At 38.1% G+C, this 22,877-nt stretch overlaps 1 long non-coding RNA gene across 1 annotated transcript in view; it reads right to left on the bottom strand.

The window, feature by feature from the left end:
* LOC133218315 (uncharacterized) overlaps positions 1-20,825 on the bottom strand; it is a 145,095-nt gene extending 124,270 nt beyond the window's left edge. Inside the window, exons 1-2 of the long non-coding RNA XR_009727098.1 lie at positions 20,726-20,825; positions 19,754-19,854 (exon numbers count right to left, since the gene is read on the bottom strand). This is a non-coding gene — a long non-coding RNA (uncharacterized LOC133218315). The remainder of the gene's footprint in view (positions 1-19,753; positions 19,855-20,725) is intronic.
* Positions 20,826-22,877: the final 2,052 nt, after the last annotated feature.

The following is a 22,877-nucleotide window of genomic DNA, read 5'->3' on the forward strand; positions in this document are numbered from 1 at the left end:
ATGGAACTTTAGGTTACCCAGGGTTCTGTGCAGCTAAGTCTTACGCATTTCCTGTGAGAGATGGCCCACCAGTTCTCTGGGTAACCTGTTCCCATGCCTAGTTGTTGTCATGACGAAGAGTGACAAAAGAAACTCTTGTCTATAAACTGGGCCATATAAACTTGCAAAACTGGGACTAGATTCCCCTGAGCATTCTTTTCTCTAGGCTGAACAAACCAACTTCCTTCAATCTTCCTTCATTTTTCAAGTCCTAAAATCCTCTTATCATCTTGGTAGTTCCCTGATAGATCCTCTCTAGTTTTTCACTGTCTCTTGAAATGGTTAGACCAAAACTGGACACAGTGTTCCAGTGGCTTAACAAGTGGTTGAGTAGAGTATGGTAATTGCATTCCTTGATACGCCGGTTAATACTTTTCGCCAATACAGCCCAGGACATGGATCTGTGGATGTGTACTCCAGAAACTTAATGCAAACACATGACATAAGATCAAGCAACAGGACACAGACAATGCTGGTCATCCCAAATACCATATGTGGTTCCATCACTGAACTTCTCCTCTGGGGTCACTCCATCTGGCTCACCATAGCCTAGGGGGCTGGGGCAGGAAGGATTTCCAGACAGACATTCTGTCTCTGTTCTTCTTCAGCAAATGGAAGATCCAGGACAATGGGGAGCACAGTAAAACAATTTTCAGAGTTAATGATCCTGAGACTAATTTCTGCATTCTGCCTAAAATAACCTGAAGGCAAACATTTGTCAAATTGTAAAACATCCCACAGATACACACAAGCCAATCACACAGCTTATAATGATATTCATTCTTTTCTAGGTTACTTTAAGAGAATATTAGTCTGACCCTTAAAACTGCATAGAACTATGTTTAAATACATAAAATTTTCAGAAATAGTATGTTGACATTCCTAGTCTGGATTATTCCTTACTTGATCTATGGAAAGCACTTCTAACTTTTTGTCTCCGTGGCAATTCAGGTTGTATTACAAGGTTGTTGCAGTATTTCCAGCCTGAATTTTCATTAGAAAAGGAAATCAACTTTGAAAATAGAAAAAGCTTGTGCTAAGTTAAACAAATAGCTGTTATTTACAAAAAGCAAGGATCTCCCTGTCCTCATTTATAATTGCTCTGGTTCTATTGATAAGTTACTCCATGTGGATTTTAGCTCTCAGTTTCATGGGCAAACCACAAGAAAACTGCATCAGTAAATCTACCTACCGTATACTGAAAAACTTACCTGAGGTTTGAATAAAACATAATTAATAGTAATAATAAAACCCCAAAGTCAGGGGGGGAATATTTTCATCCTTTTAGAACTACTTAGTTTCAAATCACTTGTAAGCAACAAACCAATACTAATTTCACAAATTACACTGGGAAGTGAAGGAGTGGGCCACAGTGTACTATTTCCAAGGGAGTATTAGTGCTACCATGGTAGTCCTAAGTCATTGTCATTCATTCTGTTCATTAGGGACTGTAGTGATAGGACAAGGAGTAACAGGTTAAAATTTAAACAGGGGAAGTTTAGATTGGATATAAGGAAGAAGTTATTTACTGTGAAGGTGGTGAGGCACTGGAATGGGTTGCCCAAGGAAGTTGTGAATGCTCCATCCCTGGCGATGTTCAAGGCCTGGTTGGACAGAGCCCTTGGGTGACATGTCCCTGCCCATGGCAGGGGGATTGGAACTTGATCTTAAGGTCCTTTCCACTCCTAACTATTCTATGATTCACAGCCAGTGACTAGTTATTAATGTTGTACAAAACGGAACGGCAGCAGAAAAGAAAGTATAGGAGACTTACATTAGAATTCAGTACAGGATGATGGTTAGGACATGGAATCAGGTGATCACAACTGGAATTTCTAGTAACACACTAGCAGATTTATAGAAAGCTATTGTCAGCCTGGTAACATGGCGAAATCACACAGCACCGCACAAATTATGTAGAATTGTGTCCTTGGAACATGTGATCCTTTCAGTTTCAGTACATCCTGAAGCAGATGGAAGGTCGCCTGATGAGACTTTTCCTTCCTCTGCATAGGAGTCTCTTACATCAAAATAGAGTTGCTTCTTTCCTGTCACTCATTGTTCCAGTCCTGCAGGGTTAGGATATCATTCTGCCTAGCAGGACATCTCTTTAATTAAAGATATCCTTTTAGGAGATAGTTCTACAGTACCTTCACAAGGGCTAGACTGGGTGGGGTTTGATCAGATATGGCTGACTTTAAAGAAGCATTTCCCCTTCAAATCAGCACTATGGCACATAAAAGGAATGTATTTCAAGCTATTTCAGCTTTTGTAGGAGTGAGATTAGGGTCACTGACTCACGGAAGTTTTATTTTACTGATATTTATACAAATTTTTACTCTAAGTCACATACTTTGACAGAACAACCCACGGCTTGCACCAAGAGATCTGGATTAAAATGAACATAAAATCTGGAACTGTAAACCTAATAAAGACTACAGACAATAGAGATACCTGCTCAATCTTTGCCTTTGGCATTTGTGCCTAAGGCTGCATTCCATAAGTTCATAACTTTGTCCTTTTCCTATAAATAATTAACAGATTTCCTTGTAAATTATTTAGCATTAAATGGAAGGTAGATTCCATTCATTCACTGGTTTACACTTTTCTGAATTTAAGTGACTGGTTTAAAAACCAGCTGGAACTGGTTGGCTGGAACCAGAACTGGCTGTTTAAAAACCAGCAGGAAAAGGTCAAAAAGAACTTTAACATGTACCGATTTTTTGGATGACTTTACTGGAGCTTTTCTGAATAGTTGGTCAAATTCATAATACCAATGTATTCCCATATTTAAAAGTTTATATTCACTGATGGATTACTCAAAATGGGTTACTCGCACTCCAAGTAATCTGCTTTTGAATTTTGTGCCTGAAAAAAAACCCAAACACCCCCCCCCAAAAAAAAAAAAAAGCCCCAAACAAAAATCCCAAAGCAAAAGTCAGCCAACTTTGACTGTGGCTGCAAGTATTTTGGAAAGCTGCAGTATTTAATTATGAAATATAATCAGAAGGAGATTGTATGGCTTATTCTTTGTGTTTTTAACATAAAAGTCACTTGAAAGTGATGAAGTTTTGCTGAACAACCTAATTGTGTGCCTTTAATAAGATAAGCTAGCTTTATAATATAGGTCCTCAGGACAAAACTTTCTCGAAAAAGAAACGGATTCTTGTCCTTTAATGAAAGGAATCTGCACAGGATTTAACTTTTAATATAATGACATCTAATATTTGACATGGTGAAATACATGACAAGCCACATTTGAAAAGCAGGATATTATTATAGAAATTATACATGCTATCAAGACAAAATGAGAAAAAAATGTTTAAAATATTCTGATTACGTTAACTGCTAGGCATAATCTTTAATGCAGTAATAGAGAAGCCAGTGGAAACTTACTGGTGATAAAGCAAAACACAAATGTCTATCAATCTGGTCAAAGTATTGAGTTGCTTTCACAAGCAGTTTAAATCTATACAGCTAAATAATACTGCACAGTTCAGTATGAGTGGCATTTAAAAGTGGCTGTTGTGAATTAAATATATAATCCTAATACTGTGCCTCAAAAAAAGGTAGGGGGGATGTGGGGAAACTACCTGGCACTACTGCTAGCAGGACAAATTATTTCAATGACCAACACAAATACACTGAAATAATAATGGCCATAGAGCAAGTAGAGCAGTACTTGAGCAAGACTGTAACCTTTTCTAGCTGCAATTATTTCACATACAGCTGCAGGTATTTTCTTTGGACTAGATGAAAGTCAGTTCTCAGTGTACTTCTGTCTCTGCCCTCAAGTCATTTCAAAAGTGCTCAAACTATTTTTCTTCCTTCCAGGAGAGCACAAAGGGAAAAAAAAAAAACAAACCACCCAAAAAACCATATTCTTGTCTCAGTCACAGCAGTAAATCATATACTTGCTGTGATCTTTATTAATGCCCTGGTGAAAAAGAAAGCAAAATAGCTGCTTTGCAGAGTAATGACAACATGAACACAACATCTGCATAGAAACTAGCATTCTGGATACATGGCCAAAGAGGAGGTAAAGAGAAAAGACTGATGATGAGCCCTACTCTGAACCAGTCAGCCATGCAGGACCAAATTCGTGGAATTATAAAACATGGTATGTACCCAGAGACTTCTAAGGGATTTTGAGGACTCGAACACTTGAAAGAGTGGCGAGTGTCATTCACAGCCTGCAGAACTGCACTCCAAATGCAGAACTCCTTCCAGAATTCTCCAAACGAACAGACCCAGAAAATCCCTTTATCGTGATTCTAACTTACTTTGAAAATTGCATTTTACTGAACAGTTCCAGACCATGGAGGATCAATGGTGCCATTTTCAACCTCTTAGGAAAAAAAAACCCCAAACCTCCAGAAAACAGAATCAAAACATAAGATGATGATCCATAACCATGATTTTGCCACAGATTATTGTGCATTTGGTACAAATATCATACAGCTGCTTGATAAACTGCATACCAAAAAGTACTCCAAATATTTCCAGTATGAGACACCGTCTCTTAACTTCAAATCGTAACAGAGATTTTAAAACACTTCAGATGTGCATATGTCTGCAGGGAAGAGGGGCAAACCCAATCTATGCACTGTTTGTGATCCTGGAATATCACAGTAAGAAAGAACATTTAAAAAACAGTGCATGGGTTTGGATTATTTCAAAATGTAATTAACTAGCCTTGACTCTTATGGGGGTATATTTTCAAATCCCTTTGAAAAATAAGCCAAAGGCTTTAGTGGATACTGTTAAAAGCAAGCAACAGCTAATGACAAGAACATTTTTGTTCCATTCATAAAGATCATCAAACTCATAAATTTTAATAGAGGAATGAAGAATTGGTTTAGAGGAACTATAATTATTACTCTACTGTAAACATGATAAACATTATTTTATCATAAAGTGTTATTAGCTTCCTGGAAATGTCACACATACTAGAGAGTATATATAAACTAGAGTTTGTAATATATACTCTCTAGTTTAAGGGAAAGTACTATGGAGGTCAAAGAGAAAACAGATACAATAAGAAGTTAATTAACTGTTACATATATACTCTCCTTTAAGGTATTGGAGAGATGCATTTTTAGAGAGCACATTAGGAAATTAAAGGGATGCTTTGTGGTACTTAGTGATACTAATGTGTGAAGTTTACATTGGCAAAGAAAAATTGAAATAAATTAGCCAATACAATTATATAATTATTAAACATAGCCAATATAATTATTTATGTGCATGATTAATTAATCAAAGAACTTGAAATACTAGCAGCTATATTGTCAAGGAAAGCAATCACCAGAAACAATGCCTTTGAGCTAAATCCATCAAAATTACATTGCACTGTATTTGATTCAGGAACAGAGATTTCCTTTGGTGATGATAAAGGCAACATTCAAAACACTTTCTGCACTTTTCTAAAGCAAAATAATTCTTTTCAGAAGCCAGCACTTTCTCAGACCATTACTGGTTCCTTGCACATCTCTCTGCAGTTAAAAGCAAAAGGTGAGCACTCAGGATCATTTCTAGTCCAAGGGGGTTCCAGAGTCCCACAGAAGGCATGAACGACCTGCTCAAGACTCCAGACAACCTACAAGGTAAACCCTGAGTACAGTCCTAAGCCAACAACAGCAAACAAGTTTGAGGGGAAGGAGACAGAAAGTCAACTTAGCACATGTACACTGCACACCACGATGCGTAATAAGCACCTTTTACCCAAAATTCATAATGCATCTCAAGTCAGTCTGCTGCTGACACTGTTGTTCCCCCTGCCTTGCACACTCTTTCCATGCAAAAGCAGTAAGTTAGGTGGGGGTTTTCAATCATTCTGAATCACCAACCAAGATAAATCCCTCATTATTACTTTTAAAGAGATGTTTGAGACTATGCAGCATTTGCTGAAAAACCCTCTATTACCACTTCAGCTATCTTCAACTTTTCTACTTCAATATGCTTAGGACCAGCAGAGAACAAGGTACTAGTCTAGGGAGGACACAAGAGCAGGCAAGTGGGGTATCAACATCTCTAATCTGCCTGGACAGATGTGCTGACAGGCACAAGTGGCTTTCCAGCAGCAGCGATACCATGTTTTCTTGTATCCATTGGAGATAACATGCTAGCCAGAAAACCTGAGCGTGTGTGAGATCTAATGGTTATTATATACAACAGTCCTAATTTCCTAATTAATGGATCCGTATTATTTACCCCTTTAAAAAAAATGAAATAATTTGCCTGCCTTGTAGAAGTAGCTAGCTTTCAGGAAAAACCATACATGTCAGTGGAAAAGAATTCCATCATACGTATCACAAATCAACTAGCTGAACTATTGTTTGGCAGACTATGAAGCAACTTTTAAGCTACTGTAGAAGCTCTTGAACAAGAATAATGAGTGGATGTTTGCATTTTCTTTTTTTCTTTCTCATTACAACATACTGGTCTATTCTTATGACACTTGCATTCCCTTTTGTGGACTGCTCTTTCTGTTAGCGTTCTAATGTAAAAACATTAGAATGAAGAGCTGCCAGCAATCAGCATATTACAGATTTCTATGCCTACTATTATATCATAGAATCATATGGCATTACAAAAATATATAACATATAAATGTGGTATTAAGAAAAGGCTTAATGAAAAAAATCTATTTAGAACTTAATGTTATGCAGTTGTGCCTACAAAATAATTTTTAAAAAGGTGCACATGTAGAATTGATGAAAAATGTCAGCATAGAAATTACTTTACATTCATATGTCGACAATCAATAGCCTGTTCTTAAATCAGGTTTAAAAGTTCTTTCAACCCCTTAGAATGTATAATGCAATAGCTGTAATGAGAGACACCTAAATTCATGTGGTCCAACTGGCTTTCATACAGATTTCTGACTCTCTCCTAGGGAACACCAGGAACAGCTGCTTCAGCAATGAAAGCTCTTCCAAAAGTCAGAAGCCTCCTCTTGTGTCTGCTGTAGCCTAACTCAAACCGTAGCTGCCAGCTGTAGTTGCTGGGGGGAGAAGACAATCACTGAAAGAAGCAGGTGCTGGTGAGAAAATGAGATGTTGAATCCTCCTAGAAAATATGTTGAAGGAAAGAAGCTGTGCCCAGGGAGATGGAAGCAGCATCTAGATTTGCCTTTCACTGTGTGAGAAACACACATGATGAGAAGCACCTTCATCTGTCTGCAGGGCTTGGTACTATGTTTTGTTTGAAAAGAACTTCTGAAACATCTCTCATGACTGTAGGCATTTAAGTAACCATTGTCAGACAAAATAAGCAGAACCACTTTAATATGCAAAGATGATCAGCAGAGCCAAAAACAAGACAAGGAGCACTGTGACACTGCTTTGGGAGGGAGTGGGCAATAGCATGAGAACATTACACACACTCAAGGAAAATCGAAGAAAGAAGTGATAAGCTTGACCTCAAGGACTTAAGAACCACCGGGGATTTTATCATCAAACTATACAGCATCAGCTCCGCAGTATCATATGCTCAGTGCTAATTAAGTGCTATAAACCAACAATTCTGTATGATTAATAAAGTGCAAGAATTAATCATTATCAATAAGGCTGGTGTTGATTAATTATTTTAGTAAGATTAATCTTCTAAATATGCAATACAGCTGTCTGTAACTCCCTATGCTCTATCCATATTGTCCTGGGTTTAGCAGTAGCAGTTATTTTTCTCCTTCTTGGCAGCTGGTGCAGTGCTGTGTTTTGACTTTCGGCCTGAGAACACAGCTGATAACAATGATGTTTTGGTTTGGCCAAGGACTTTGTGAGCCTCATGCTCTGCCAGGGAGGAAGAGAAGCTGGGAGGAAGCAGAGACAGGGCACCTGACCCAAACTGACCAAAGAGGTATTCCATACCACAGCACATCACGCCCAGGATGTAACTGAGAGTTACCCGGAAGGGTTAGAGGACTGCAGGGTTGGAAGAGGTATTGGTCGGTGCTTGGTCAGGCTGGGGGAGGGCGAGTTATCGGTCAGGTGGTGCTGAGGTGTTGTATTCTCTTCCCTTGTTATTTCCTTTATCATTACTATTATTGGTGGTAGCAGTAGTGATTTGTGTTATAACTTAGTTACTAAACTGGTCTTATCTCAACCCGTGGGAGTTGCATTCTTTTCGATTCTCCTCTCTGTCCCTCCGGGATTAGGGGCAGGGCAAGGAGGGGGGTGGGGTGAGTGAATAAGCTGTCTGGCTGGGTTTAAACCAAGACAGTTCTTTTCTAAGACCACCCCTCAATCATGAGTCCATCTCTACGTTGCATCTCAGCTCTGTTCCCAGGCCGAAAGTCAAACACAGCACTGCATGAACTACCAAGAAGGAGAAAAATGACTGCTACTGCTAAACCCAGGACACATATATACTCACATGCAAAAGCATTACAATAAAGGTGCATTAGGTGAGATTACAGAATACATTGGCTAATCTTCAGAAAATCATTTAAATGCACATCAAGTTGTAAATAACATGACCAATCCCACTAAATGCAATAGAATTACTTATCTGAATAGGTGTGGCATTAGGAAGTTTTGCTTATCATGTGAAGTTTTGATGTCAGATCTTAAATTATAACTTTTTAATGTTTTGAATAATCAGGAAAAAAAATAAATCACTAGCACTGTGGAATAGTAACAGTGACATCACAAAAGTCCACCACAAGCCCCTTTCTGTCAGTAAAAACAAATGAAACCTGCCCAGTAGAGTACAACCTATTACTTTCATTATCCTGAGTATCTCATGCTACTATGGTCTGTGATGCTATACTTTGATGTCTCAGAAGTAGAAGATTTATTCAAAATATCAAGATGAGAATTAAGGAACTCATTCCCAAAATTTATAAGCAAGCTTTCTGCCCAATCCCTTGAGAATACTTTTTCAGCAGTGTCTTGTTCTAAGCAGGACCAGCATCATGAACTGATCTGAAGACCGAGTGGGCACTCAAGAAGCAAGAGCAAAAGTTACGGGAGCAACAGATAGAAAAACATCAATCTCTATCCAGTCCAGCCTGCAGGTCACAGTCCTCATTAGAACTGGGAAGGAAAGTAAGGAGAGTAGCCACTTACTCCTGGCTGCATGTATTTCTTTGCTCAGTTGCCAGGCTTGCCATGTAAGTTCAACACACACAGTCAAAAAATAGCTGTGGACAGAGCACAGGCATGAACTGAGAAAGCCACTAACAACACCTTTAAATACTTCTCAGTCTAGAGTAGATGAAAAATATCAAAACGGTAACAGTGTGATTTTGAGAGAAAGCTGAAACAGTAGTTGTGCTCTAAGAATTTAGGGCAGAGATGATTAAAGATGTTATTTTGATTTCTACTTCTTTGCTGCTTTGATTTTTTTGGAAATTCTCCCAGAACATTTCAGGTTGGTCTCTTTACATTTCCTCAGTCAGTCTGTGGAGATTTCTAAAATGCAAGCTACAAATTAAGACATGTATTTTATGATCACTCTAACACTGGGCACTATTAATAAAGGAAAACTTGATGCGCTTGTATTAGTCAGAATCACATAATCCAAAGAGGCAGTCTGGGTTGACTGAAAAACTATTCTCTGTAGACAGTACACAGACTAAACCACTGAACATTTCTTACAACCTTTCATAGTATTAGGCAAAGTTCTGTCATCAGAAGACTAAGCAGCAAACTGCTCAGTCCTCCATATTCCCTCATGCTGTCGTTAAACAGAGCACTAAACTGGTAAAATCACATGAAGTCATCTGGCTTATTGTTGGCTAGCCATGAGAAACTAGGTAAGTGATTTGATTTTAAAATTAGTTCTTTCACCAGAATGCTGAAGCTTAACGGTTTTCTGTTTTCTGTTCCTGGGAAAGTGGGATAAAAGGTACTCTCAGGTTCAGGAGCAGGTTTCTTTACATGTCCTTCTTACAGGATTTTTTTCATGTCATCTTGACCATTTAATTAATTCCTCATCTGTCTGCTTCTGTCTGTTATCTCTTCTCTTACATGTAGACTACGAGCTTTGTAACACAGGGCCAATCACTTCTAATGTATGCTCCCCTCCACGGCACAACAGATGCAGGGCCCAGGAACAAGAGTTCCCAAACACTGCAATAAAACCATTGACAGTCACCAGTTAAGCTGCTTCTCACTGATGAACATACTATATCAATTTATCTTCTAATAAATAACAGAACACAGTCAAACCAAAGATTACATTCCACCTTCAGTGTAGTGCTTTGGGCCTTGATTAAAATCTGTCAGATTCTAGCATTTTAATGAAGCAGTGTAACTATATACAGGTTTTCGTAGCTTTGCTCATACTGAAAATCTATTTACAGACCGAGTAGGCATATGTAAACATATGGTTCCCCATGAAGAAAAACATCTTTGAGAAGCTTGCTTAGCCAGAATTATAGATGAGTACCAAATATCCTCCAGCTGGAGGAGTAGGCATGAATGAGAAAGCACCTTCCTTTCTCTCTCTGGTAATTAAAAAGTTAGAACCAGCTCAGCTTCTACATTTTGACACTGCACAGCACAATGAACCCTGAAGTCCCCAGTTAAAAAATGTTTATGCTCCATCACAACAGGAATAAAGATGTATTGAATATATTCAATAGACATTAATTTGTCAAATAGCATAGGGTGATTTTTCTGTTTCCTAAAGAAAGAGGAGGACTTGAAAGGCTGTAAACAGGAGTTTATCATACTCTGCTGCCTTCTGAATTGTGTAAGAACTTCTCTTTTTATCCCTACCTGATTTATGGCACCATAGAAAGCTAAGCTGCTAACTTAAGTATATGTCAGCAGCATCAGAGGCTCCTTTTCCAGATTTTAACTCCATTCTCGCTATGCCCCTCAGTATCAATACAGCAAATGTTTTCAGAAAGCAAACTGCTCTATAGATCAAATAAAGATCACAGCACTCAAGTCTGCAGTCAAGAGAAAGACCTTTGCTTCCCATGTTCTGAGGGTGTGCCTTCACAATGAAAAGAAACAAAAGCACAGAAGCAGCACCTCTAACCCTTTTCTCACTCAAAATTCTATGGTAGGAAGGAAAATATGGCTTATGCCAGCGTATCTAACACCTGAACTTAAAACTCAAATCAGTGTTAAGGCACCTCTAGCCTGATCATCTGTATTTTTGTCAGATAATAAAAACAGATGGCAATATTTGATACGCAATAATCAGCTAACTTAGAAAAGAGTAGGGTATACGTTTTTATAACAAAGTATCTGAAAATGATAAATAAAACTTCCAATGGAAACAGAATACTGGCAATAACACCCATATACTAGGAAAATAAAACTAATTCAAAAAAGAGCAAGTTAAGGCACATTATAGAAGCCACAGTATTTCCAACCTTTATGCTACTGGAATTACATTTGCAAAACAGAATTGCAAAAAGGTGACTTTCCATAGCTAATAAAATGCCAGCAAACTGCTCTTGAATGTCCTGTTCTTAACCTAGAGAATCATTTTGCAGTAATACATGTATTAGCAAAAAAAAAGAATAAATAATTGGAACTAAAGCTGTTCAGGAATTTTTTTATCAAGTGCTCCTTCTTCAAACTATTAATTTTTATTACCTTTAATACCAAGTATTTGGCAGAGAAGCTTTCACTGATTTCCCCCCCAAAAACATAATTCTGAACTGTCCAATTTCTCTGACACTTTTCGCAGAAAAAATTAACCCATTTTTCATTACTTTTTGATTTCAGAAGATGAGAACTTTAAAAAGCTTTATTCTAACAATAGCAAGCTTTGATTGCTGATTCCTCTTTACTAACTTCAGGACTCAATTATATTACAGATTATTTGCACCCTTCCTTCTGAATGTATTCTTACTTAGGAAAACAATTATAGCTATCATAATGGCATCTCAGCTGTGCTGAAAATGAGGAAAGAACTTTATTTAACAGAACAGGATACAATAAAACTTGCTTTGTTTTGTCTGATGCGTTGCGTATAAGAAAATACCTATCAATGACAATGGGTCAACAGTGAGTTCTGCAATAAATTGAGTTAGCTTTAGCTCAGCACATCTCAGAAAATGAAACCTTTCTCTATGCAGTCTTTAACTGAGCTTTCTCAATACATAGTAGAGTCTGTGCAATTCATATTATATGTGCTATTCATATTATATTCCAAAATAGTCCAGATTGCCCTTAGCACAGGATATTTAGGATTGTGGGATAACCTTGCTTTGGTGTCAGTGCAAATTCATTGTATTGTGGTATTCCAGAGCTGAAAACTTTTTGTTGTGCCACTACCACTCTGTTTTGTTCATCACTCAGATTGTACACAAATTTCACCTGAGATTAGCTGTACTGTGTGATGCAAGAGCTCTGCCTATAGGCAAACCACCAAAAGGCAACATGAATGCAACTATGTAACAGGAGCAACAACTGATGGGCTCATCTGGTCTTTTGTCAGGCTTACCTTTCTAAGATAAATGGATCACTCATATCATAGAGTAACTGTCACCAGCACAGAATAATAGTCATTCAGGCTGGAAGGAATTCACAGTTGTTGTGTAGGCCAAACTCCTGAGCAAAGCAAAGCAGGATCAATGGAGAAATAATTGTATCAGTCAAATATACATTTGTCTTAAAATATATACAAATATAGTAAATTTCCCTGCTAGCTTTCATCCCTGTAGATTCTATAAAACTTGGCATCTTTACTATTAAAGACAACAAGCAAAACTAACAGTATCAGTAGAAAGGTCTTCCAAACAAAATACTAGTCTGCTTGGTAGTCTAGCATAACACCTGTTTCTTTGAGCTTACGTTCTGATTTCTCAGGAGAAAGACAAGAACTGAAAGTATGTTTATTTGAACAGCTGAAGAACAGTGCAAAGCATTTATGGTGGGAAGCCTGTGACCTACAAGAACCTTATCTGCTCTCAGCTGTTTTTAAAACCTGCATAAATCTGAAATTCTGTCACATATAACAAAGAATTAGGAATTTCTTATTTAATAAAGCAAAAGATCCAAGGTTTCAAACAGAAATTAAAGAAGATAAAAATAGTATTTTTTTTCTTTTGTCTCTACATGACTTAGAAATAATAATCCCTTCCAAAATAATGTTTTCTTGGTTGTCTTCACATCTTTCACCTGGGGACCAACCTCAGAACAAATAATAAGCTAGAACAAGGTAAATGGAATGCAGTATACAATTCATGGTGGACAGGCAGTGCCTAACATCACATTTTGAATTCTTGGTCACAAGGAAGTAGTGCTGAAGAAAATATGCATGTTCAGCCTGCATTTGAAAGAAAAAAACACCACTAGGTAAATAAATAAATAAATAAAAATTTGAAAAATTCTTCAGTGGAGAATCAATTGCAAATGTAAGAAAAAGCATTTCTGACTTGAAAACAAGGGGAGTAAAGAAGAGTCCTTATTTTACTGATGAAAACAGTATCATAGAACTTTGGATATGACTTTACACCACATTTGGGTTCAAAAACATTTGTCAGATTTTAAATATAGACCACCATGATGGTCATAAGCAAGCACCATATAGATTCATTCAAGTATGGGAAAGAGTGTGGGAAAATACAAATGGGAGGAGTAATGAAACTTATGCTGACCTTTGTTCCAAGTTCCCAAGAATAAATACAAAGCAAACTGTAGCTCACATTGTGGCAAGTTTTATCATGCCCTACATTTGATTTGTTAACTAGGCTGTAGTCAATAATAACCACAGAAATGAGTAAGGATATAATCCCCCTTTAATTGCTCAGTAATTCTAAGACAAAACCCACTTAAGTGTAAGCTATTTTTTTCACCAGTGCAATGCCCAAGACATTTTTTTCTTTTCCTCCTCTTTTTTCCTTTTATGGTTGGGATTTTCAACAGAATATCAAACTAAACTAAACAAAGCCGAAAGGAAAAAAGCTGTGGTCTTTTTCAGGAACAAAAAAAAAGGTCTCCAAGATGCTGTTCCTCACCAGGGATACATACAGTCTTAGGACTATATGCTCTTATATATGTTAACAATGTTTAAAAATTATTTTTCTTGACTTCACATTGATTAAAGTAGTGTTTCTCAAAGTATACATGTTGTTACCTTGAAAACCATTTCTTTCCAAAAAATAGTGCAACTTTTGTATTCTACTACTTTAAAAAAACTCATGTAATAAATATTCTCAGACACTCAAAACATAAAGGCATAAAATGAAAAACCCACTGCCACAGCCCTGCAAAGTCCCTCAGCTGTGACAGAGATCTTCCAGGAGCATTTCTGATGTTTTAAAATACTTGAACTGCTGCCAGAAATGCAAGATATGAAATCAGTTTATTCCTAAATGGTGAGATTTTCTACAGAAAGGTTCAACCCTCATGAAGCTCACAGGCAGTTAATATAGATTGTACAACACAACAGAAACACAGAACGTGGCTGATGTAGATATGAGTGAAAAAGTTTTTCTAAGAATTAGGGGCATATAAACAAGTACTTCAAAGAGAAATGACTAAGTTTTCCCCAGAATTAGAAAGAACAAGGAGGTTTAGACTTCCTTGCAGACAGAAAAAGGATTTCTGCATTATCTTTCTTGCATAATAATTCACCACTGATCGAAATAAAACCTTTGCAATCATTTATCATTTGAGACAGCACTTCTATAAACCTGGAGAATAAACTTTTCCAAATCTTTTCTTCACCAAACATGAAAGACACCATCTCCTCAGTCACATCATCTTAGTCCATTGTGAAAAGTAGATGTTGAGCGATTTTCATAACACTGTCTATGCTTTTTCCCAAGCATTTCCAAGAATGCACTCCTCCTTCTGGATTCTGCATGCTTAGAAGTGAATGAATGAGCCAGTGATGTACTAAATCCCCTAACTTATCAGATTCTTAAGAGATTATCCAGGAAATAAAATGGACCTAAAAGTCCATCATTACTTTTTCCAAAACCTGTTCACGGTGAGGATTCTGAAACAGGGGCAATAATATTGGTCCTTTTACCACAAAACAAGAAGAGAGACTTTCTACAGATACCAGCATAAACAGGGGTAGTGTCACAGGCAGACAAACAGTCACCATTTCATTTACTTTAGCTTGGTTAACCGATAATTTTGATTCACCTTGTGATGGCTCCCTAAAGATAAGAAGTTTCTCACGGAGATTTCCTCCCAGCTCCCATTCTATGAATGTCACTGCTTAACAGTATGACCATGCCCAAGAATGCTTTTTACATCATCATTTTTACTATATTTGCCATTGAAATACAAAATAAAAACCAGCATGGAATAACTTCTTACTTACTGCCCATTGTTTTGACCTAGGCTTTTCAATAATTTTATATTTATTATTTAAAAACAGTAATTATTTAAAAACAATAAGCCCAGGATGAGGACTTCTTTTATCCTCAGAAAAAAAAAAAGAAAAAACACAACCAAAACACCATCTCCTAGTGAAAGCTGAACGTCAGCTCTTACGAACTAAAAAGAACTCCAACCCCCTCTTGTGACAAATGATCAGAAAACAAGTACAGTTTCACAATGTAACAGAAGCTGTTTGAAGCAGCTTCTATTCAAATAAAATACATTTACAGAGATCAGGAGACTGAAACAAAGTAACTTATTTTGAATTATTTTTGGCTGATTTTTTCCCAACATTGTAACAGATGTCACATGAATAAAAGCAACAACAGTACAGTGACACTATTCTGTTTCGGCTTGCACTTCGGGTAACAGTCATCATGAATTCCTTTAGTCACTATTGTCTTAACCTAGACAGAAAGGCAGCCGTCAGATAAAACCGCACAAGATAAGAACAAGAAGTGTTTATGAGCCGGTATGAATTCCTTCCGCCTTGGTCACTTAAAGGCTGTTGGTATGCCTTACTACACCTCAAGCAGAGGATACAAAAAGCAGCTCCACCTGCTTTATGACATAGAGGAATTCTTCCATGCCATGCAAAAACTCAGGTATAATCAAAATCACTCTTGGATATAAAAAGCAGTTTTAGTATAAATTCTTGTTCTGGTGGCACATAATAACATAGCTTTCATGACCACCATAATATTAGCAACTTCTCTTTAATCAGAGCACTTCTAGCATAAGCTTCCTAAACATGATTTGCAGAAGGGTAAGGGCCTAAAAATGGAAGAACATATGTGGCAAAATGCCTATTAAAATTTGACCTGGCCTGATATATCCCTCTATCTGCATCTATCTAGATACATATGTGAAACTACTCACAGACTTTGTATCTCAGGAATTACATTTCAACAGTGAACCCCTGGGGCAGATGAAAAGCTTTACTGTAGTCTCTGAGCTTCAGTTGCTGTGAATGCATCATTTCTTGCTCTTGGTGTCCCCTGCTAGACATACAGGCAAACTAGGAAGTCAGAACAGTGGGTTTGAGTTATGACACAGTCCTATGTCCTCATCTGTCACACCATCACAAGTCTTCACAAGACTTTCATATCTGCTTACTATTTCCATCAACACAGCACTCCAGTGTGGACATTTGGCACCAGATGCTGGAGCTATACTTCTGGATGGCTAAAGCTCAAGTGCTAGTTTCACATTTAAAGTAATCTAGTGATCTCAACAGAGGAAGCAAACCATTTAAGGGCCTTTCTGGAAGTACACTAACTCTTGGCATAGCCACTGAAGGTGTGAAAACAAAGGTATAATGAATAGAGATGGGACAAATTGCAGTAAGTTCACTGATGCACTGCTGCATTCACTGGCACTGTCACTAGAAAAAAGACCCCCACTTCTCCCTTTCCTGAAGTCATGAACAAGTCGTGAGCTTAAGTCTATTACTACAGTGCTCTACTCCTGCAGATATCTGTATGTGTTATTAATGGTGTGGCCTAGCAATTCCAGGTGGTAACAGTACATCGTAGTAGAGCTTCAACTGGTCCTTAGAGAAAGGAGCTGGAACTCAGTGTGCCTGACCTGATTTGTTCTGTGTTGAACAAAAGCCAGAGGATGGGAACTAGTATGAGGTATTGGGAAGACTTTCCTGAAGCACTAAACAACATACCGGAAGCAGAAGACAAGCTGCTAATAGATCCAAATTTATCACTAATGACCTTGGCTCCAGAATACTAGCTATCAGTGCTGAAAATACGAAGCTCACATTAAACTGTTTTCACATTCCAAAACTACAGAGAAGTGTGAAACCTACATTTACCAACTCTGAGATGTCATGCCTCACAGCATTTTATGATATGAGCTTGCTAATATATTGTACATCATTATAATTTGACATACAACATACTATATGTTGAGATGAGGGAATCTAGAGAAAATTTAAGGCAAATCACATCCTGTTTGTTAATCAACAGTGTGAAATTGTATCTGTTCAGATACATATTATGTTCATTATCACGTAATTCCACTGCAGCTTTGCTCTTTGCTGAGTAAGTAATTATTCTTTCAACATTATGCATCTCCACCTCAGGATACAATACCACCTGTAATATATTTTAAATGTATACCTGTGCGTATGCTGTAGTAGCATTAAACCAATCAACCACAAACAGCCCTCCCTGATACTGAAACATACATAGCATACAGAATAGCATTGTTGGGTTATAGTACTATTAGCTATATACTACCTTAGCAGAGCATCAGCAGCTTTTAACTAACCTGACACTCTTCCTGTATTTGTACTTTGTTGAGCACGATCAGGCTCACAGCTTCCTGTGTGATGGTGCTAACATATGTCTGACTTTGTTGTTGACAGCTGGAGTGAAGGGGAAGGCAATGCCCTCTGACCTGTGAAATGCAGTGTAAAGCTTATCAGATCCTCTCCAGATATCACTGAAGGAAATGGGCTGGAAGAGCTGGCTCCACATAGGAAATATATATAAAAACCTGTCAATACTAATCTCTTTGTAATGTCATTAAAAACATACTTTTGCAAATCAGAGTCCCTGCTAGACAATGTCATTTGTACATACTGTACTGCAGTAAAAGTAGAGAGGAAGAATTATATACCACACAGTAAATTTAGGTTCATATCACTTGAAGTGACTCAGTATGTATCAAGATTACTTCACTTTCTGGTGCCAAAATAAATTTTTCTTAGTGATTATTTCTCTGTTCCACTTCTGAAACAAACACTTAAAGGCCATGTATTGTATAAAACATTATATAAAACGTTTCCCACTAAACAGTTCATCTGGGGGTTTTGTTTACCTGCAAGGCTGTCTAGACAAATGGTGGTAAAGGAAGATCATAGACTGACCCCCCAAAAAAAACCCATACCTCATAAAAAACATATTTGCAGGTTATGTTAGGATAATATCCTTATTGCCCTCCCAGATATTGTAAACAGCATTAGTATACTAAGCTTTTAAGAAGAATCATGCTGGTTTAGATTGGTAAAATTTAAATTTACCTTGCACTAGTTAGTAGTAGTTACAGAACCAGTTAAACAGCACCAATACAATTAAATAAATATACATATATTTTAAAAAAGGCAAAAAAAGGCACTTTTTCCTATGATTGCTAGAAAAATAAAACAATGACAACAAACAGTTGAAAAGACTATGAGCAGAGATTCAGGAAGCCAAATTCTTCTTTTTGATGTGCTCTTTGTGGATATGACAACACCAGTTCAACAGATTATTTTTCAGTATCTCCACTGACATAACAGGGAACATTTCCAGTCATTTCAACTGGAGATGGATTCAAGGGGAAAAAAAAAATAATAAAAAATCTATCATACCCACATTAGGTAGCTGAAAGAAAAAAACCCATATCTGCAATTGTTGGGTGAGGTATCATCAACTGTAGTGCTTCAAAATATTTTCATTGAAACAATTTCAATCTGCTGGGGGTTCTGTTACCCCTATACCAGCATTAATATGTGGTAATAGATAATACAGTTTTGTGTCTCATACTCAGAACCTTAGTCCTCTTAAACAACAGTATGCGAACGTTTAATTCATGAGTCAGAAAATCATGCTGAAGCATGCTGATTGTGTCAATATAAGAATGTTAGCAAGAGTAAATATTATCCTCATATTATTTAAAAATATCTTATCTTCAAGTAATATCCATACAAGATTATTGACAAGACTGAACACGCAGTGTTCCACTGTAGATCTGCCCCAATTTATCAATGCTGTGCTCCACTCCAGCTGTCAGAACCTAAGCTTCATGACTGTGATAGCAGGTAGCAGGATTTTCTGATTTGGGGTCTTTGATATTTTTTCTTATATTTATAGCTTCTGAAATCACAGCTAGCAGATGTTTGCCAGAAATTGGCACGAGTGTAGCTTTACTCATAAAGAACTATTCAATTCTGGAAGCTCACAGAAGTCAGTGTTACAGAATACCAGGCTGGAAAGGACTTCAAGAATCATCTCATCCAAGTTTTGCTCTGTTGAACAAATTCAAATCCCAAACTTACAAGCATTGCTTAATAATTATTAGTAAAGCAGAAAGCAGGAAGATAAGGACTCCACTGTGTCACTATCAATATATACTGAGCCCTGAACTCTTCCCTCCTTAAGAGGGAGGCTCAGTCTAAACAGACAAGGCATGGAAAACAAGGAAACATTCCTACCATTCAAAATAACCTTTCTAACCTTGGACTATCTATTTCTATCTGTTCTCACCTCTGGACTGATCCGAATCAGGATCCTGCAGCTAGATGAGCTTCTTCAACACTTTTCCTTCACCACGTGGCATAGCGGGCATCATTTCAACCAGGCACGGTGCCAGGCCCCTGACTCCCACTGCCTTCCCTCACATAACCACACCTCAGCTCCCCAGCACCGCCGAGGGCTCCTCTGCTGACTCTTCCCGGCTTTCCGGGAGCTCTGCCCCATTTCTAACGCTCCCTAGCACGGCTTAGCCACCTCTGAAATAAAATGCCACTTCAGAGAAACCCAGCACAAGCCAGAAAGGTCAAAAAAACATAAATTGGAGTTAGACCTCCACTACCACATTATATCTGTTTACGCTCCAGTACAAACTACACAAATGACTTTTCTGACAAGATTCGTAACTAGATTCTTTGGAAAACTCACAGAAATACTTAACATGAAATTAAGATGATCAGAAAGTGCAACAGTTCCCCCTACTGCCTGCGACACAGTACAGAAACCCGCCTCTGGTAAATGTCTTCACTGCTTTGCTTTACAAAAAGCACGTAATAAAGACACGTGGCGTTAGGGGGCCAACGCTGGGACACACTGTGGGCAGCCCCTGGGAGCCCACGCTGGGCCCGGCGACTGCGGCAGAGCCTGCCTGAGGGAGCGAAGGCACGGGGAAGTCGGCCTGCTCTTCGGAAGGGCCTCTGATAATGGCGGCCGCAACGTTGCCATAGGGACCCGGCGACTCGAGCGCTGCCCGCAGCCATGCGGCCGGAGGGTGAGAGCGCCGAGCTGAGGATGTGGCGGCAGGACCGGGCGCTGAGCAGCGCCCTGCCGGAGCTGGGTACCTCTTGCGGCTGGAGGCGAGCAGGGGCGGGACCATCGCTGATGGTGCGGGACGACGCTGCGGGGCAGCTTGGCCAGGGGGGCCTTTCCTCAGCTGGAGGAGCTGGAGCGGCCAGGTCGCCCTTACACAGCCTAGCAGTGCCGCTTCGCGGTTTCAGTGGCAGGCGCGCCTACGGGCACCTCTGCGGGCGGCCGCTTTTCCATAACTGCACGGTCCTACTTTAGTGTGAGGCGCAGCCGTGATTTCTGTAAATGAAAATCTAGGCCGAAGGCTGGGCAACATGTACTTACACCAGTTTCTTCTCCATAACCTACTGGAGCTGTTGGCTGGATGTAGTAGCCGGGTGGAAGCAAATGTATTTATGTATTACAGCAGGTGTGTTTATATCGGAGCAAAACAAACCTGTGCAGCTTCCACACTGATGACTTTTAAGAACTTTTATTATATTGCATAAGCTATCACGTTTTACAAATCCTATATTTTCAGCAATGACACTGATACTGTGGTAATACAGATATGAAGACACCTCTAACAAAATATAAAAAGGTAGAAATGCTTAAAACCAGGAGGCTAAATATGAAGAATGTTTTGCAGCAATATCCTTATCAGAGTTGTTTTGAAAATGACTGCCAAGGTAACGGTTTGTTATATATAGTTTGAATATAAGGGTCCAATACGCAAGGTGGTGAGCACAGTCAGTGCCATCACTTCACCCACCTTTCAGCATCTCAGAGACAAGCTTTTTATGAACTCTGTTGTAAGGAGCACTAAAAAGTACAAAATAAGATGTAAAAGACGTAGCATGGACTGAAGTTCAACAAGTACTTCGAAGGAACTGAATCAGTTAACTGGGGAATAAAGTAGCAGTACATTTTTCGGAGGGGGAACACAGAAACGTTCAATATGTCTTGAACCAACCAAACACAACAACAACAAAAAAAAAAATCACAGTTTTCAATCTAACAGTGCCAATACTAAAAACAGTAACAGAGTTTTCCCTTCCTGGTCCTAAGAAATACATCTGAAGCCTTTTTTTCTAATCAGAACACCCTGAACACTGCTGTTAAAAGAAAAGGGAGCTCAGATTAAAGTAATTTAAAGCAGCTTTCATGTAAGTTCTTTAACATGTAGCTGCCTACTACTAGAAGTGTGGCAGAAATTAGTACAAACTACTATAAAAGAATGCTCATTTTTAACTCTGTAGGCATAGTACTATGTCTTGCATAATTCCACTGAATTAAAAACAATATAAATTGTTATATAAACAATGAAGGTTAGTCTCCAAATTGAGATAAGAATTCTTTCTAGAAAATAAGTGTGAGTACCTATCTCCATCCACTTTCTGCTTCTAATGGCAATGAAGGTTAGCAGCTGAAAGAAAACATTTTTTTATTACAATAGTTTTTATATATAAACATATATTCATTTTTGAAGTTAAAATTCCAGTCAGCTTTGTATCTGTAAATCCAGTGACTTCAAGATGCTTACTTGACTTATGAAGTTGAACCAGATCCCATATGTCACTTTTAAAGAGGTACTACTGTTGAGATTGCTAAAGGTATAACTTTTTAAAATTTCTTTTCAAACATAAAACACAAAAACCGCAGGGTTTACAACAATTACCATCTTCATCAACATGCAGGAGTTAGTATTCCAACATAAACACTAGATCTGCCTTTTAAATTATTATAAAAGCTACATAATTGTATGAACTGAGGTGAGGTGCTTTTGGCTAACAGAAAGAAAACCCATAATGTGCTTTTCAGATCCTCAGGTGTCCCACTGGTAAGTCTCATGAAAGAGAAAGGCACTCCAGCAGGCTAATTTGTCTTCCGACTTTCCTAATATGCAGTGCTAAACAACGAATGCAGTGTACTGCCTTTTAATTTACACAGTGTTAGGCCAGTAATATTCTTAACCTGTTTCACATTTTAGCTAACAAGAAAAGTTTAGAGTGGTGCCTGTTCATGTCATCCTTTTTGACACAAATTATTTCATAAAAAACAAAGCAGACAACTAGACATTCCTATATCCTGGATTATTTTTTGTGCATCATCTCTAGCTTTACACTGGTAAAAAGTCCCTAATCATTGAAAGCTTTGCTTTCAGGTTTGTAAGTAACAGAATTATTTTCTTTTCCGACAGTACCATGAAGATTTTTCCTTTAAAAGGAGTGAATTCCTCCCCCCCCCCCCCTTAATTTCTATAATATGTAGCATTTGGCAACAGTCTGAAAATGACTGTTGATTAACTTATTCTAGGTAACATACTAAGATTTATGAGCATACAGCTGCATACTATTTAGCCTGATCACTTCCCCTAGTTTATGTTACATCAAAGTACTGACCTAAGCAAAGACCTGGAACTAGTATGCCCATCTGCAAGAAGAATTTCAACTTCATGTACTGCAACCATGGCAGGGAAACTCTTCTGAAGTTTAAC

Source organism: Neopsephotus bourkii, unplaced genomic scaffold (assembly GCF_033783945.1).
Source record: "Neopsephotus bourkii isolate Nb327-2 ecotype Australia unplaced genomic scaffold, CSIRO-AGI_Nbou_v1 NB_1245, whole genome shotgun sequence".
Taxonomy (NCBI): Eukaryota; Metazoa; Chordata; class Aves; order Psittaciformes; family Psittacidae; genus Neopsephotus; species Neopsephotus bourkii.